Raw genomic sequence first — 13,449 nt, 5'->3', positions numbered from 1 at the left:
CCCAAATTCCCTCCATTCTTCATGCTGCGTCTGGAACCATGGGCGTCCCCAGGCCCGCCAGGGCAATGCTTGCTGCAGCTTCATAGCCCCGAGAGCTCCCTCCTAGGTGGACTTTTCCTGTGTTCAAAACATGTAGAAAAGTGGTAAATGGACAAGTACGAAAATTGCTACCTGCTCCAGGGGCCTCAAAGGCCTTAGATCACCATACTCTCCCCAAATCCCAAGTTTTTCCTTGAATTACTAGCCCTCACGGTGCTTATCACATGTGAATTATAAGTTTATAAACTGGATTTTTTTTTAAGATTTTATTTATTTTTTTGACACAGAGAGAGACGCAGCGAGAGAGGGAACACAAGCAGGGGGAGTGGGGGAGGGAGAAGCAGGCTTCCCGCTGAGCAGGGAGCCCGATGCGGGGCTCGATCCCAGGGCCCTGGGATCATGACCTGAGCTGAAGGCAGATGCTTAACCATCTGAGCCACCCAGGCGCCCCAAGTTTACTGGATTTTTAACACACCTTTGAAGCAGCCTGTTTGAACCCCCTTTTGGTGCTTATACTCTTACCGAGAAACCATTCTGTTGAACCCAACACACTTTTATTGGATAAAAGCCCTAGTGCTAAGCCCTGGGCACAAGAAGAGGAAGACACAGTTCCTGTCTTCAGTGGGTTTTTCTTTTTCTTGGAGAGACACAATTTGTCACCTTGTACATAACTGCATTAGAGGGATTGGTAAGTAACTATGACATAAAGTATCAGAAGAACAGAGACCGGGAATGATGGGGCTCCCTGCTGGCATGAGGGCAGGTCTGGGAAGAAAAGTATCTTTGGCAAGGAGCCAACGCAGACAAGGAACCAACCATCAACTCCAAAGAAAGCCCTCCACCCCCCAGCGCTTGTTCTTGAGGCAGAAGGAACACCCACAGCAGGTACCCGCGCTGGAGGAGGGACTGGGGCCCTCCCCCACTTTTTGCTTCATCTCTTGGGATTATCACTCCCACTCGCAGGTTCAATTTTGCGTCTAAGGGGCGTTTGTGTGCCCCTTATGGTCCCAATCAATTTATATGTCTTAACTCATTTAAATTTTCATAGGGATACTTTGAGGTAGGCACTTTAAAAAATACCCATTTTACTGATACAGTTAACAGGCATATTAATACATTCTCTTTGAGTCTGGTGGTGCACAAACCCAAAGTATATGGGTCCTCCTAGTTCCATACACTCTGAAGTATCCATGGCCCAAGAGACACAGTATTTATTCTTCTAGTATATCCTTGAGATGGGAGGGCAGATCTTATCTCTATTATATAGACGAGGAAGTTTGGGTAAAAAAAGAACTGCCCCAAACTGAGCTTGAGACTATGTTTCTGAGAAAGACTTGATTCCAGATCCAGTAGTTTTCTTACATCCTAGGAGATTCCTGTGGGTGGAGAGTCTGAGCTGCCCTGAGCCACACCCTCACTCTACAGCGTCCTAACATTGAAAGATTTCGCAGAACCCACTGTTGCTCTAGGACTGAGAGTTTTCACTATCGTACCACCTTGCTTATGAATGTAGAAGACAATCTATACTAATAAGATCTTATATTTATAGAGCGTATAGCAGACAGCATCTTTTTCTTTTTCTTTTTTTTCCTGCCCAGTATCCCACCCCTTTCCCCACTTGGGCAGGACGCCCATCATAAGAACGCTGGTGGAAGTCTGAGGGACAGAATGTGCTCTCGCTCCGATTCAATAGCTACGGTGCTGGCCTTTGACATAGATTTGGTCAGTGGACACTCCCACCGAGGACTTGAATTCTCATTTCCTTTATATTGGTGTCATTTGCGAGGACAGTGGGAACATTCTTGGTGCCGCCAGATGGTATTCCGCTTTCTGGGTTTTGGTTCTGCAGAGCTATCTTGATTCCTGTCCACTTTTCCTGCTATCATTCCTGCATCATTTTGGTGGTTCCGTGAACCCCTGAGAGCCTTTAATAACCCTTTTCTACATACGGTATCCAGAGCCTGTTTCCTGCTTGCGACCAAGAATGCTGATTGAGATAGAGCCCTCTGTAGTTGGTGAGGTCCCTCCATATACAGTAGTGCTTCTGGTCAGAAAACAACTTCATCTTTTGTGTAACAGATGGGGAAACTCTAGCTACCCTGGAGCCTGATAGCAATTTTGGTTATTATTTGGTATGCAGGAGGGCTCTGAGGGAAACAGCACATTTGGGAGATGTTGGGGCTGCCTTTTAAAAACCGGGCATAGTTACACAATCATTATGCCCTGTTTGCCCTCCCTGCTGCGGTTCTGCCGAGACTGCCCGTGGTCTGGCCGGATGAGCACTGTGTGTGCGGCTGGCTCAGTACCTGCAGGGCAGATGCGGGAGGAACCGGTCCATCCCCAGCCCCCCTAGAGGTCTCACTGCAGTTCCTCAGAAGCTGACGTCATCTGGGCCTGGGGCTGCGCTCTCAGCTAGGGTGGGTGTGCTGGGGCCAGGGACTGAGCCTTTTCTCTAGCTACCGATCCACCCAGGGAAGAACGGAAGGGACAAGGGGGGGGGGGGCATGCTGAGGAGCCAAGCAGAGAGTACTATTGAAAGCTGTTCGTTTGCAGGAACAGCCACTATACGTGCCCTTCCTTCCCACCTTCCCTTTCTTGTTCGCCAGAGGGTCCCTTTCTCTGTTCCAGTCCCTATTCTCGCCCATTCCTGTGCTGGCTCTTCCTGCTCGGGAGCCTGCACTGTCTTCCCAGAGCCCTGTCGGTTTGCTTTTCCTTCTCTTAAATATTCTCGAGTCGGGTTATGTTCTTCTCCGTGCAAGTCCTTCTTCTTCCCACCCTTCAGTGATGCTTTTCCTAGACCCCCATCCGCGGAAGCGCACTTTTACTACTTTGCAAGCCCCACAGGGGTAGGAACTAAGTCTGGTTTTGTCAACAGCGTATGACCAGGGAGCAGGCACGGGACTTGCCTGACACATAGCACGCAGGGACTGCGGAGTATCCATCATATGCAAGAATGATTGCATGAGTGAGTGCGTAAACTCTTCGCCCCCTTCCTGGCTGTCTGATGTTACAGTCACTGCTCTTCTCGGAAGGAGAAGGAGGGATCTTAGGTGAGGCATGATGCCTCCAGCTTTGTTCTTTTTTCTCAAGATTGCTTTAGATATTCTGGGTCTTAGGGTTCCATACAAATTTTAGGATGATTTGTTTTATTTCTGTGAAAAAAACTGTCATTGAAATTTTTATAAAGACTGCATCGAACCTATAGATTGCTTTGGGTAGTAGGGACATTTTAACGACATTAATTCTTTCAACCCACGAGCATGAACTATCTTTGCGTTTGTGTCTTCTTCGATTTCTTTCATCAGTATCTTACAGTTTTCAACGTCTTAAACAGCTTAAAATTGTGGTAAGACTTTTGGGACACCCTATGTTTATTATAAAAAGATGCTGCTTGATCTGTTTTGGTGGAGGACCGCTCATCCACACTTTGCAACCCCCTTGAAAGAGCAGCCACCTGAAAATGTCCAGTCATGAAAGTAGGATGGAAGACGGTGTGAAGGCCAGTGGCTGAAGCCGGCTGACCCCAGCCTGCTCCCTGAGCTCAGAGAGCCGCTCCAGCGTTTACCAAAGGGAGTCGTTGGGCTGCTCTGCGCCACGGTGGCCTTCTCTGTTAAGTGTGCGCAGGAGTAGCTGTCTTCCTGGGCCGTGCTGGGAGCCAGGCGGAAGCACGCCCGGGAGGACCCAACCCAAACTGCCGGGCCTTCACCCAGAGCCCGGCCTCCACTTCGCCCCTCCCAGTAGCGCCGCGCCGGCCGGGAGAGGGGGTGGGGCCGGAGGGCGTGGGGGGAGGGGAGGCGGGACTAACAGGTGGCCTCCGTGCCCTTCCAGAGTGCGCTCGGAGTAGGGGCCGGCGTGCCCCCGCGAGCAGCGCCCGGGGCCGGCTGGACCCGCGTCCCTGGCTCCGTCCTCCGGTGCCGTCTGCACTTGGCCTCGGTGTCCGGCTGGGGCGCCGGGCGGGGCAGCGGCAGGACCTTTCCGGACCTTTCTTGGGGGGTGGCGGGCAACTCTCCCCGCCTCTAGCATCCGCCCGGGGGCCGGGCAGGCGGGCGGGCGGGCGGGGCCCCAGCCGAGGCAGTGAGCCCGGGCAGGGAGCCGCAGCTTTTGCTGCGCGAACACTGTGGCCGGAAGCTCCGCTCGCCCCTGGGTAAGAGGCCTCCGGCGGCCGATCTCGGGCCCTCGGCCAGGGGAGGGGGACCGGGCGGGGACAGAGATCGCCCCAGGGGCTGGTTTCTGGCTCAGCTCTGCCCACGCAGCTGGGACTGTGCGCGTCCCATGGCGCTTCACGCTCCTTCCCCACCCGCGACTCCCGCCGCTCTTGCTGCCCTTGTCTGGAACTTGGCTCTGGGGACTCGGGCTTCCTTCCCGGAGTGTCGGGTTTCGGGGGCGCGGAGAGGCCAACCTGCGAGGGCCGGTTGAAAACCGAAGGATCCGTGGTCTTGGTGTGTGGGAATTTCTGACGCCTTCCACTTGTTGAATATGTCACTTAGCGCCGTCCCGGGACGCGAGTAAGTGCTCAGTCTCAGGGATCGGAGGTTGACATCAGCCCATCTGCCCGCAGCGGGGACCCACTTATCCACTGACGCCGCGCGTTGGACAGAGGGGGACACACAGAGGGGGACATTAAAGGAATCAGCTTCAGCTGGAACTAGCAGAGGAGAGCATTTAGGTCACGTGCTGAACGGGAATTGGTGGAAAGGAGAGAAAGAGTTCTCTGGTGGAATTGGGGCTCTTATCATTAGCTCTTCATCTCTCTTAATTATGAAAATTCCGACCTAGCTTCTTGCTCAAACACATAGTGAGAAGAGCCTCTGCATCTGCCTGGGCTTCTCATTGTTATAATGTTTCTGTGCCATGTACCCCTTAGGCAGGCAGTTCTGGGGAGACTAAGGATGCCTTCTCAGAGCAATACTTTTAAAGCTATAAAATAAAAGGCAGAGTATTGTAAAGGAAACTATTGCTAAAGCACTTATCAAAATATCAAAAGAATTTATAATGTAATATATGTGCTTTAAAGAAAACCTAACGCATTAAAGATCTAGCAGCAGATCTAATAGCTACCATAATTTTGAAGTAGTAATGAGCATAAACAGTATTTCAAGGTATAGGCAACACCTGTGATACAAGAAAACACCTGTGATTTTTTAAAGATTTTATTTATTTATTTGAGAGAGAGCGCACACGAGAGCACAAGCAGGGTGGAGGGGCAGAGGGAGAAGCAGACTTCCCACTGAGCGGGGAGCCCCAGGCAGGGCTTGAGGCCCAGGATCATGACCTGAGCCAAAGGCAGATGCTTAACGGACTGAGCCGCCCAGGGGCCTCAGCACCTGCGATTTCTATTGGTGGCAATTATAGGTACTGCTAATACTGCTGTGGTTTTTGCCTGCATATATAATTGAAGAAAATGTTAAATTTCAGTTAGAGATTAGTGAAAATAAAGATGTGATTTTTTTTTTTTCCACTGAAGTTCACAGGCCTCAGGTTAAGATCCCTGCAGAGTGCAAAGGGCACTCCCAAAGGTCAGGTGACATGGCTGTGGTCTTGACACTTCCATGGACTAGCAGCATGACCTTGGCTTTTGAACTTCTTTCCGCCTTAGCTTTTTCACTGCACTGTGGAGATAATTGTGTCTTCCCATCTGTTTAAGTACCTAGCACCACACCTGGCACAGAGATGTGAAATAAATACCATTTATTAGAACCTGTGTGTCTCCCTCACTGGACTACAAGCTTACGGCCATCACCGTTGGTATCCTCAGTCCTGGTATATGGAAGGTATTCAATAAATATTTATTGAATGCATAAGCAGGTTGGAGAGGGTTGCTTATAATTACATCTAAAAAAACAAAATTCATTAAGAAGACAGCTGGTGGTTTGAGATATAACTATTTAAAATTTGGGCTTCCTTTTTTTTTTTTTTTTTTTAGGGGCTAAACAAATATATAAATACATATGGGGCTGGCGTGCTTGAGATGTCAGTCAGGGCTGATAGGTTGTGTGAGTGGGTCTGTGTGGCTGGTGTTCTGCCAGAGAAAATGATATTGAATGTTGTTGGGAAACCAGGATTCCTCTGCAGAACGGTTTCTCTTCCATCTTTCCTGTGCCTAGGCTTGTTAATCCGATATGTTGTAACACAGGAAATGTCTAATAGGGAATGGAGACAGAACCATGATGGGGCATTTCTAGGCATAGATGCACATTTCTTTTTCTCTTTTCTTCTTACCTTTTCCTGCCCCACCACCCTCTACATAACTCCTCTCTGACCCTGAAGACTTGGTAAATAGCAGCAGTGGGGGGAAGTTGCTAGAAGCTGCACAGACTAGGCCTGAAGCCAACTAGTTGCTTTTTTTTTTTTTAAGATTTTATTTATCTACTTAAGAGAGAGAGCCCATGAGCAGGGGAGGGGTAGAGGGAGAGGGACAAGCAGATTCCCCATGCAGTGGGGAGCCCGATGTGGGGCTCTGTCGCAGGACCCCAAGATCATGACCTGAGCCAACTCACTGAGCCACCCAGGCGCCCCCTAACTAGTTGCTTCTTAATTCCCAGCCTTAAAAGTCTATGTAATCCAACAAATTTGGATGGTAACAGGAAGAAGAAAAGTAGGTCCAGCCAGCCAGCCAGCCCTGAGGTTTACTTTGTAATAGTGCTAAATTGGGGGCGGGAGGATGGGGAAGAGAACTTTGAAAGGAGTAGGAAATTTAGAACACACTGGGGCTAACTTTGATGTTATGGACTGAATTGTGTCCCCTCAAAATTCGTATGTTGAAGCCCTAACCCCCGTGCCTTGGAATGTGACTGTATTTGGAAATAGGGCCCTTAAAAAGGTAATTAAGATTAAATGAGATCATAGGGTAGGGCCTAATCCAATATGACTGATGTTCTTATACGAGGAAGAAACACCAGGGGCAGGCCTGGTTATACCTTTGTCATTCTGTGCTGCAATAATTCATAGCTTGGATCAATCTAAGGAGTTAGGAGAACAAGTATTTCCATTTGAGTACCTGCTTGTGAACCTCCATTTCCCTTTCCCCCTCATTTTGAAGATCACAGTGTTTTTGAAAAGGAAGGGACCTTTGAAGACTTGCAATCCAATCCTTTATCCATTGCTTTTTTTTTTTTAAGATTTTATTTATTTATTTGACAGACACAGCGAGAGAAGGAACACAAGCAGGGGGAGTGGGGAGAGGGAGAAGCAGGCTTCCCGCTGAGCAGGGAGCCCGATGCGGGGCTCGATCCCAGGACCCTGGGACCATGACCTGAGTTGAAGGCAGACGCTCAACGACTGAGCTACCCAGGCGCCCCCCCTTTATCCATTGCTGAAGAAAGCATGGCCCAGAATGGTTAAGGACGAGCCCTGCCTGGCACTGCCTGGAATGTGGACCTAGTCTTCTGACTCCCTGGCCCCTGACACACCCTCAGACAAAGCTTCACCAGGATGGGGAACTGCATCATTTGGTTAGACATAGGACAGACAGAGCTTAGGCGACCTGGCATGCCTGGTACCTAACCTACCCCTCATTCTGTTCTGACCATTAAAGGATTGCGTTTGGCGTCTCTTCAATCATGTTCAAACAACAGATATATAACCTGTAATTAAAGAGTCTTTTCTCATTGTGTAAAGACCTCACATACTGGATTCCAGGGAATAATATGTGTGATTAATTGGCCAGTCCTTGTTTATAATGAAATTCTACCCTTCGGAGCCTTCTTGTATGGGAGACTGAGCAGGAAGCCCAGCACTCCTGAGCCTGATGAGTAATTTCATTGTGATCATTTAACAGATTCAGCCTAAGCTGATCCCTCCTGCGTGACTGGGAGCAAATTAATCCCGTATCAGGCCTCCTTCTCCAGTGTGTCCTGTTCTATAGTCTGGGATGGGCACACATAGGCACATGCAGACGTTGAAAGGAAGATTGCAGAATACTTGACTAGAGGCCAACTGTGAACGATGGACTTGAAGGAGAGCTAAATTGGGATTATTCATACTCCAGAACCTGAATGGCCACACTCCCATCGGCTAACGCAAGCAGAAAAGCAAGGCATTTCCCCCCCCCCATATAACTGAATCAAAACCTCAAACTTTCAGTTGAAATAATCCAATTGACTGACTTATTTCTTCCTTTTCTGAAGTCAGAGTGCATGCATTTTCCTTTTGTAAGTAGAATTTTTGTTTTCTGCTTAGCAAATACGTGGCTTGGTGAAATTGTCAGTCCATCCCTCATTATAAGGCTTTCTTGATTGTAAAATGAGTGTAGGCTGGGGAAACTGGTAGGAAATTTCTTAGCAGCAAAGGGGACTGCTGTTTCGTTGCCAAGTCCTCACTGATAACTCTTTATCAGTAACTCTTCAAAGACATTTCTTATGCTTTGTTCCTAAAGAGTTAGGGAACTAACGAACCCCACTGTGGCTCCAACCCCTGAATTATCAGGGAGCAGTACATGATATTTGTTTCCTGGATGATTTTCTCTCGGTCCACTACCAGGGCATTTGCTCCACAGCATAATACTTAATGTTAAAATATTTACTTTTATAACAGCTCTGTAGAGTTCCACCATGGCCCTGCAGGCCTAAATGAAGATTGCTCAATTTTGTTTATTTGCTAACAATATAGTAATCCAGTTCCTGAATACCCAGGTGGTGACAGCGCTGTCATTACTCAAGAGGAGGGGTGCCAAGAGGAAGGGCGGAGCCGACATTTGTTTTCTCAGAACACCACTCCCCAGACTTGTAGGGGGTGTGGTTTCCTTCTCTCCCACTCTGCTTTGGACCTGGATTGTACTCTGAGTATTCCAACACTGTTAACGTACAGCCTCTCTTCATTATATCCACCTGAGCAAGGTCATCGTTCACGTTCTTCCTTCTTGGTCCCCTATAGCTCACGTGTCACACAAATTCCGTTCAGCATGTGTTTCGTATTCATGCCTTCATCTCTGTTCACGTTGTCTATTCCAGGCCCTCCCTGGTGCCTGAGTTTCTGAAACAGCCCCTCAATGGGGGCTTGTATTCCTGGTCTTCCTGGGAAAACAGGCAGACCATTCTTTTTCATGGCGGCCCCCACAGTATCTAGCATGATGCTTGGCACAGAGCAAACAGTTGGAAATGCTGAACTCAACTGAATTGCTCCAATTCATCCTCTGTGCTTTCCGCAGGGGATCTAAGGCATCGAGAACTTCCAAGGACTCTCACTGCCATTAGCAGGGACCATGAGTTCAAATGCACGCTAGGGCTGGGCAGGTGAGACAATTGAGCAACATAGACTGGGTGGGGCTGGGGTGAACTGGAACCCATGACGGCTCAGCTCCAGCTGAGGGTTGGCATGTGAGAATGTGGGCCTGGTGTTATCAGGCCAAGAATCTGGAATTTTTCGGGGGTTAGATATCCAAAATTTTTAATGTTATGAAATGTTATGAAATGTTTTGAAACTTGTTTCATTACATTAAAAATGTTATGAAATTTTTAATGCTTATGAAAAATTTAAGAAAACACTGTGAGCCAAAACACAGCTCTGGTCTGCATTTGGCCTGCAGATTGCTGCTCTGTGACCTGGGACCTTTAGATAGGATTGCAGTCGTCTGGGGTTAAGCTCCCAGCCTAAGCTTCAGTTACATATTCTTCTCCAATCATTTCTCTCTTCCCAGTGGACACCTATCTGCCGTAGGCTGCCCTCCTCCTTGTCCACAGTTATGTGATATTCATTCTAGGTGATTCTACTTCCCAAACCTCAAACCTAACTCCCCAAAACTAACCCACACAGGCCCTTACCTTGCCTGCCCTGTTGCCCTGTTTCCTGTTTCATAGACTTCCTCTCTCTTCAGCTACTTCCGTGTCAACTTTGACTTTTCTCCCAGGGAGCCCTTCCCACCTCTTATTCAATCATTCTCTTTCCTCTACCTCATTCTTATCTGAATCTTTATTTGCATTTATTTTTTTATTTTTTATTTTTTAAATTTTTTTTAGAATTTATTTATTTATTTGACAGAGAGAGAGACAGCGAGAGAGGGAACACAAGCAGGGGGAGTGGGAGAGGGAGAAGCAGGCTTCCCGCTGAGCAGGGAGCCCGATGCGGGGCTCGATCCCAGGACCCTGGGGTCATGACCTGAGTGGAAGGCAGATGCTTAACGACTGAGCCACCCAGGTGCCCCTTTATTTGCATTTCTAATGCCAGCATCTGATCAGGCTCTTATCACTCACACCTAGACCACTGCGCTGGTCTCCAAACTGATTTCCAGAACCGATTTGACTCTCCTCCTATTTAAGTTGCTCCCTGAGGGTGCCTGGGTGGTTCATCAGTTGAGCATCCAACTCTCGATTTTGGCTCAGGTCATGATCTCAGGGTTGTGGGATCGAGCCCTGTGTCAGGCTCTGTGCTGGGCATGGAGTCAGCTTGTCCCTCTCACTCTGCTCCCCCCTGCTTGCACTCTCTCTCTTTCTTAAATAAATAAATAAAATCAATCTTAAAAAAAATTGCTCCCTGATACCAGATTCGTTTTCTCAAAACTATTCCCTCTGTTCTGTCACTTCTCAAAGCTGATTTTCAGTAGAAAGCCTCAGTTCCCTTCAGAATTGGGCTGTAATATTTCTTTCCACCCTCTACTCCTCTGAATAACAGCCAAATCTGGTTGGCCTTCCATTGCCCAAACACTTTCTGGGCCTCTCCACCTTATCAGCCAGGATCTCTGGGAAACAGTCGGCACATTCAAACATGTTATTAAGAAGGGTTTAATACAATAACTATTTACAAAGGTGTGGGCAAGGTTAAGAGAAACCAACAAGAGTGGTGAAGCAATTATATTGATTCGAGGCCTGAAAAAGCAAACAGAGGGCGTGATTACCCTGAGAGGAGCACCTGGGTGGCTCAGTCAGTTAAGCGTCTGCCTTTGGCTCAGGCTATGATCTCAGGGTCCTGGGATGGAGCCCCACATCAGGCTCCCTGCTCAGCGAGGAGTCTACTTCTCCCTCTGCCCCCTGATCATGCTCTCTCTCTCCCTGTCTCTCTCTCAAATAACTAAAAAAAATTTTTTGAAGATTATGTTTATTTATTTGAGAGAGAGAGCATAAGCAGGGGGAGAGAGAGGCAGAGGGAGAAGCAGGCCTTCCGCGGAGCAGGGAGCCCAATGCGGGACTCGGTCCCAGGATCCTGGGATCATGACCCGAGCTGAAGGCAGACGCTTAACCATCTGAGCCACCCAGGTGCCCCTCAAATAAATAAAATCTTAAAAAGAAAAAAAAAGAACCCTGAAGAAAGAGCTGTAGCTGAGGGCCACCCTCTAGGACTTAAGGCTTTCAGTTGAGCAGGCGAGTTGATGCCAACCTCCCAGGTCTGCTCGTGGGCCTCAGAGCAGGGCAGAGAAGGCTGGAGTCAGGTGCGCTCTTTGATTCATTTACTTACGCTCTTCCCTCCTCTTGGTGCATCCATAGCATCTCCACTTGTCAACTGCTGCCAGTCTCCTCCTGCTCAGATTCTGTCTGTTTCACCAAGCTTTCATTGATTACTCTTTCTCTCATCAAAACACCTAAGGTGTTTGGCTCGTATTGATTACATTGCACTTTACTCTGTCCCTAACGGGTGAAGTTAGAAGTGTGCACATCATTCTCTTACTAGCTTGGGAAGGGGCACATCCTAGAACTTTTTTGGAATGATTTAAGTCCCATAAATCTGTTCATCTTTTAATTCATGTTTTAAAGCAAATATAACTGTTGTGGTCTGAATGTTTGTGCTCCCTCCAAAATTCATATGTGGAACTCCTACCCCCCAAAGGTGATGGTATTGTATTAGTTGGTGGGGTCTTTGGGAGGTGATGAAATCATAGCCTTCATGAATGGGATTATTGCCTTACAAAAGAGGGTCCAGAGAGATCCAGAGCCAATTCTAACAGGTAAGGACACAGGAAAAAGGCCCTTACCTGACCATGCTGGTGCCTTGATCCTGGACTTCCCAGCTGTCAAAACTTTGAGAAATAAATTTCTATTTATAGGCTACAGTGTCTGTGGTATTTTAGAGTAGGCTGGACGGACTAAGACAATTACTGAGCTCCCTCATTTCGCTAGGTGCTGAGACTAACACAGTTAGCATGTCACATGGGGTCCTTGTATGGACAGAACTTACTTTCCAGGGGAATGGAGTACATGGTGCTCCCTTGTCCCCCCATGACTATACCGTCCTGAAATACGCTGATCTCAGCCATGGCCCAACATCCAGTCCAGGTTGCAGCTACTCTAGTCCCTCCAGGTCAAGATGATTCTAGAAGTTGTGTTACCTTCCTTGCCCTTCTTGGAACTTTCTTGTGGTCACTCAATTATTTGTTGGCATTTCGATGCATCTCTTTTCCCAGAGAGATTGAAACGTCTTGGTGGTTTTGGACTCTGGTTCTAGACTCTGATCATGTCTATCCCCACTGGACTGTTCCTGTCATCCCCTGGGATGGTCAAGATAGTGGGTAGTATCAGGCAGAAATCCTCTGAGGTCTACCAAGAGTGTAGCACCGAACTCTCTGGCCACCTCTGTAGGAACAGTTGCCAAAAAATGGGCTACCTTTATTTTCTACACCTCCACCATCTCTGGGTTAGTGGAAGGAGTGTTAGGGTCGACTTTCAAAAATACGGGTTTATATTCAAGCTCTTAGATTTAACTAGAATGTCATTTAACTTCTCTGAACCTCAGTTTCAGCAGTGGTAAATGGGAATAACAATACCTACCTCATGGGGTTGTTGTGAAGCTTGAGTAAGACGATTCACCAGTTTCCGACTGCTGCCCTAACAGATTACCATGGACTTGGTGACCTAAACAATACAGATTTCTGTTCCTACAGTACGGTAGTTCAGAAGTCCAGCATGGGTCTCACTAGAAAATCAAAGCACTAGCAGAGCCACATTCTTTTTGGAACCTCCAAGGGAGAATCTGGTGGGTTTTTTTGGTTTTGTTTTTCCTTTTTCTTGTCAAGCTTCTAGATGTTGCCCACATCTTTGGTTCATGAACCCCTTCCTCCATCTTCATAGCCAGCAGCTTTGAATCTCTCTGACTTTCTTCCAGAGTCACGCCTTCCCTCTGGCCACAGCTGGGAAAGGTTCTTCACTTTTGAGGATCCATCCCATCTGTACGTGGGCCTCATGCTGGCTACTTTTCCCATCTCAAGGTCCTGAACTTAATCACATCAGCAAAGTCCCCTTAGCTTGCAATGTAACATATTCATCACGTAGGCTACTTTTCCCATCTCAAGGTCCTTAACTTAATCACATCATGCAGGCTACTTTTCCCCATCTCAAGGTCCTTAACTTAATCACATCAGCAAAGTCCCCTTAGCTTGCAATATTCGTAGGTTCCCGGGGTTAGGACATCTTCAGGAGGGAGGATTATTTTACCTGCCACACCATTCATACTCTGGCTCCCAAAGATTCATGCTTATCCCATATACAA

The 13,449-nt window shown here is 47.8% G+C and overlaps 1 protein-coding gene across 1 annotated transcript in view; it reads left to right on the top strand.

Moving 5' to 3' along the window:
• The first annotated feature begins 4,082 nt into the window (after positions 1–4,082).
• SQOR (sulfide quinone oxidoreductase) overlaps positions 4,083–13,449 on the top strand; it is a 47,728-nt gene continuing 38,361 nt past the window's right edge. The window contains exon 1 of the mRNA XM_036089464.2: positions 4,083–4,183. The gene's annotated coding sequence lies outside the window, so the exon portion shown is untranslated. The remainder of the gene's footprint in view (positions 4,184–13,449) is intronic.

This window comes from Halichoerus grypus, chromosome 8 (assembly GCF_964656455.1).
Source record: "Halichoerus grypus chromosome 8, mHalGry1.hap1.1, whole genome shotgun sequence".
Taxonomy (NCBI): Eukaryota; Metazoa; Chordata; class Mammalia; order Carnivora; family Phocidae; genus Halichoerus; species Halichoerus grypus.
The sequence above is the reverse complement of the archived record's forward strand: the minus strand, read 5'-3'. Positions and strand labels throughout refer to the sequence as shown.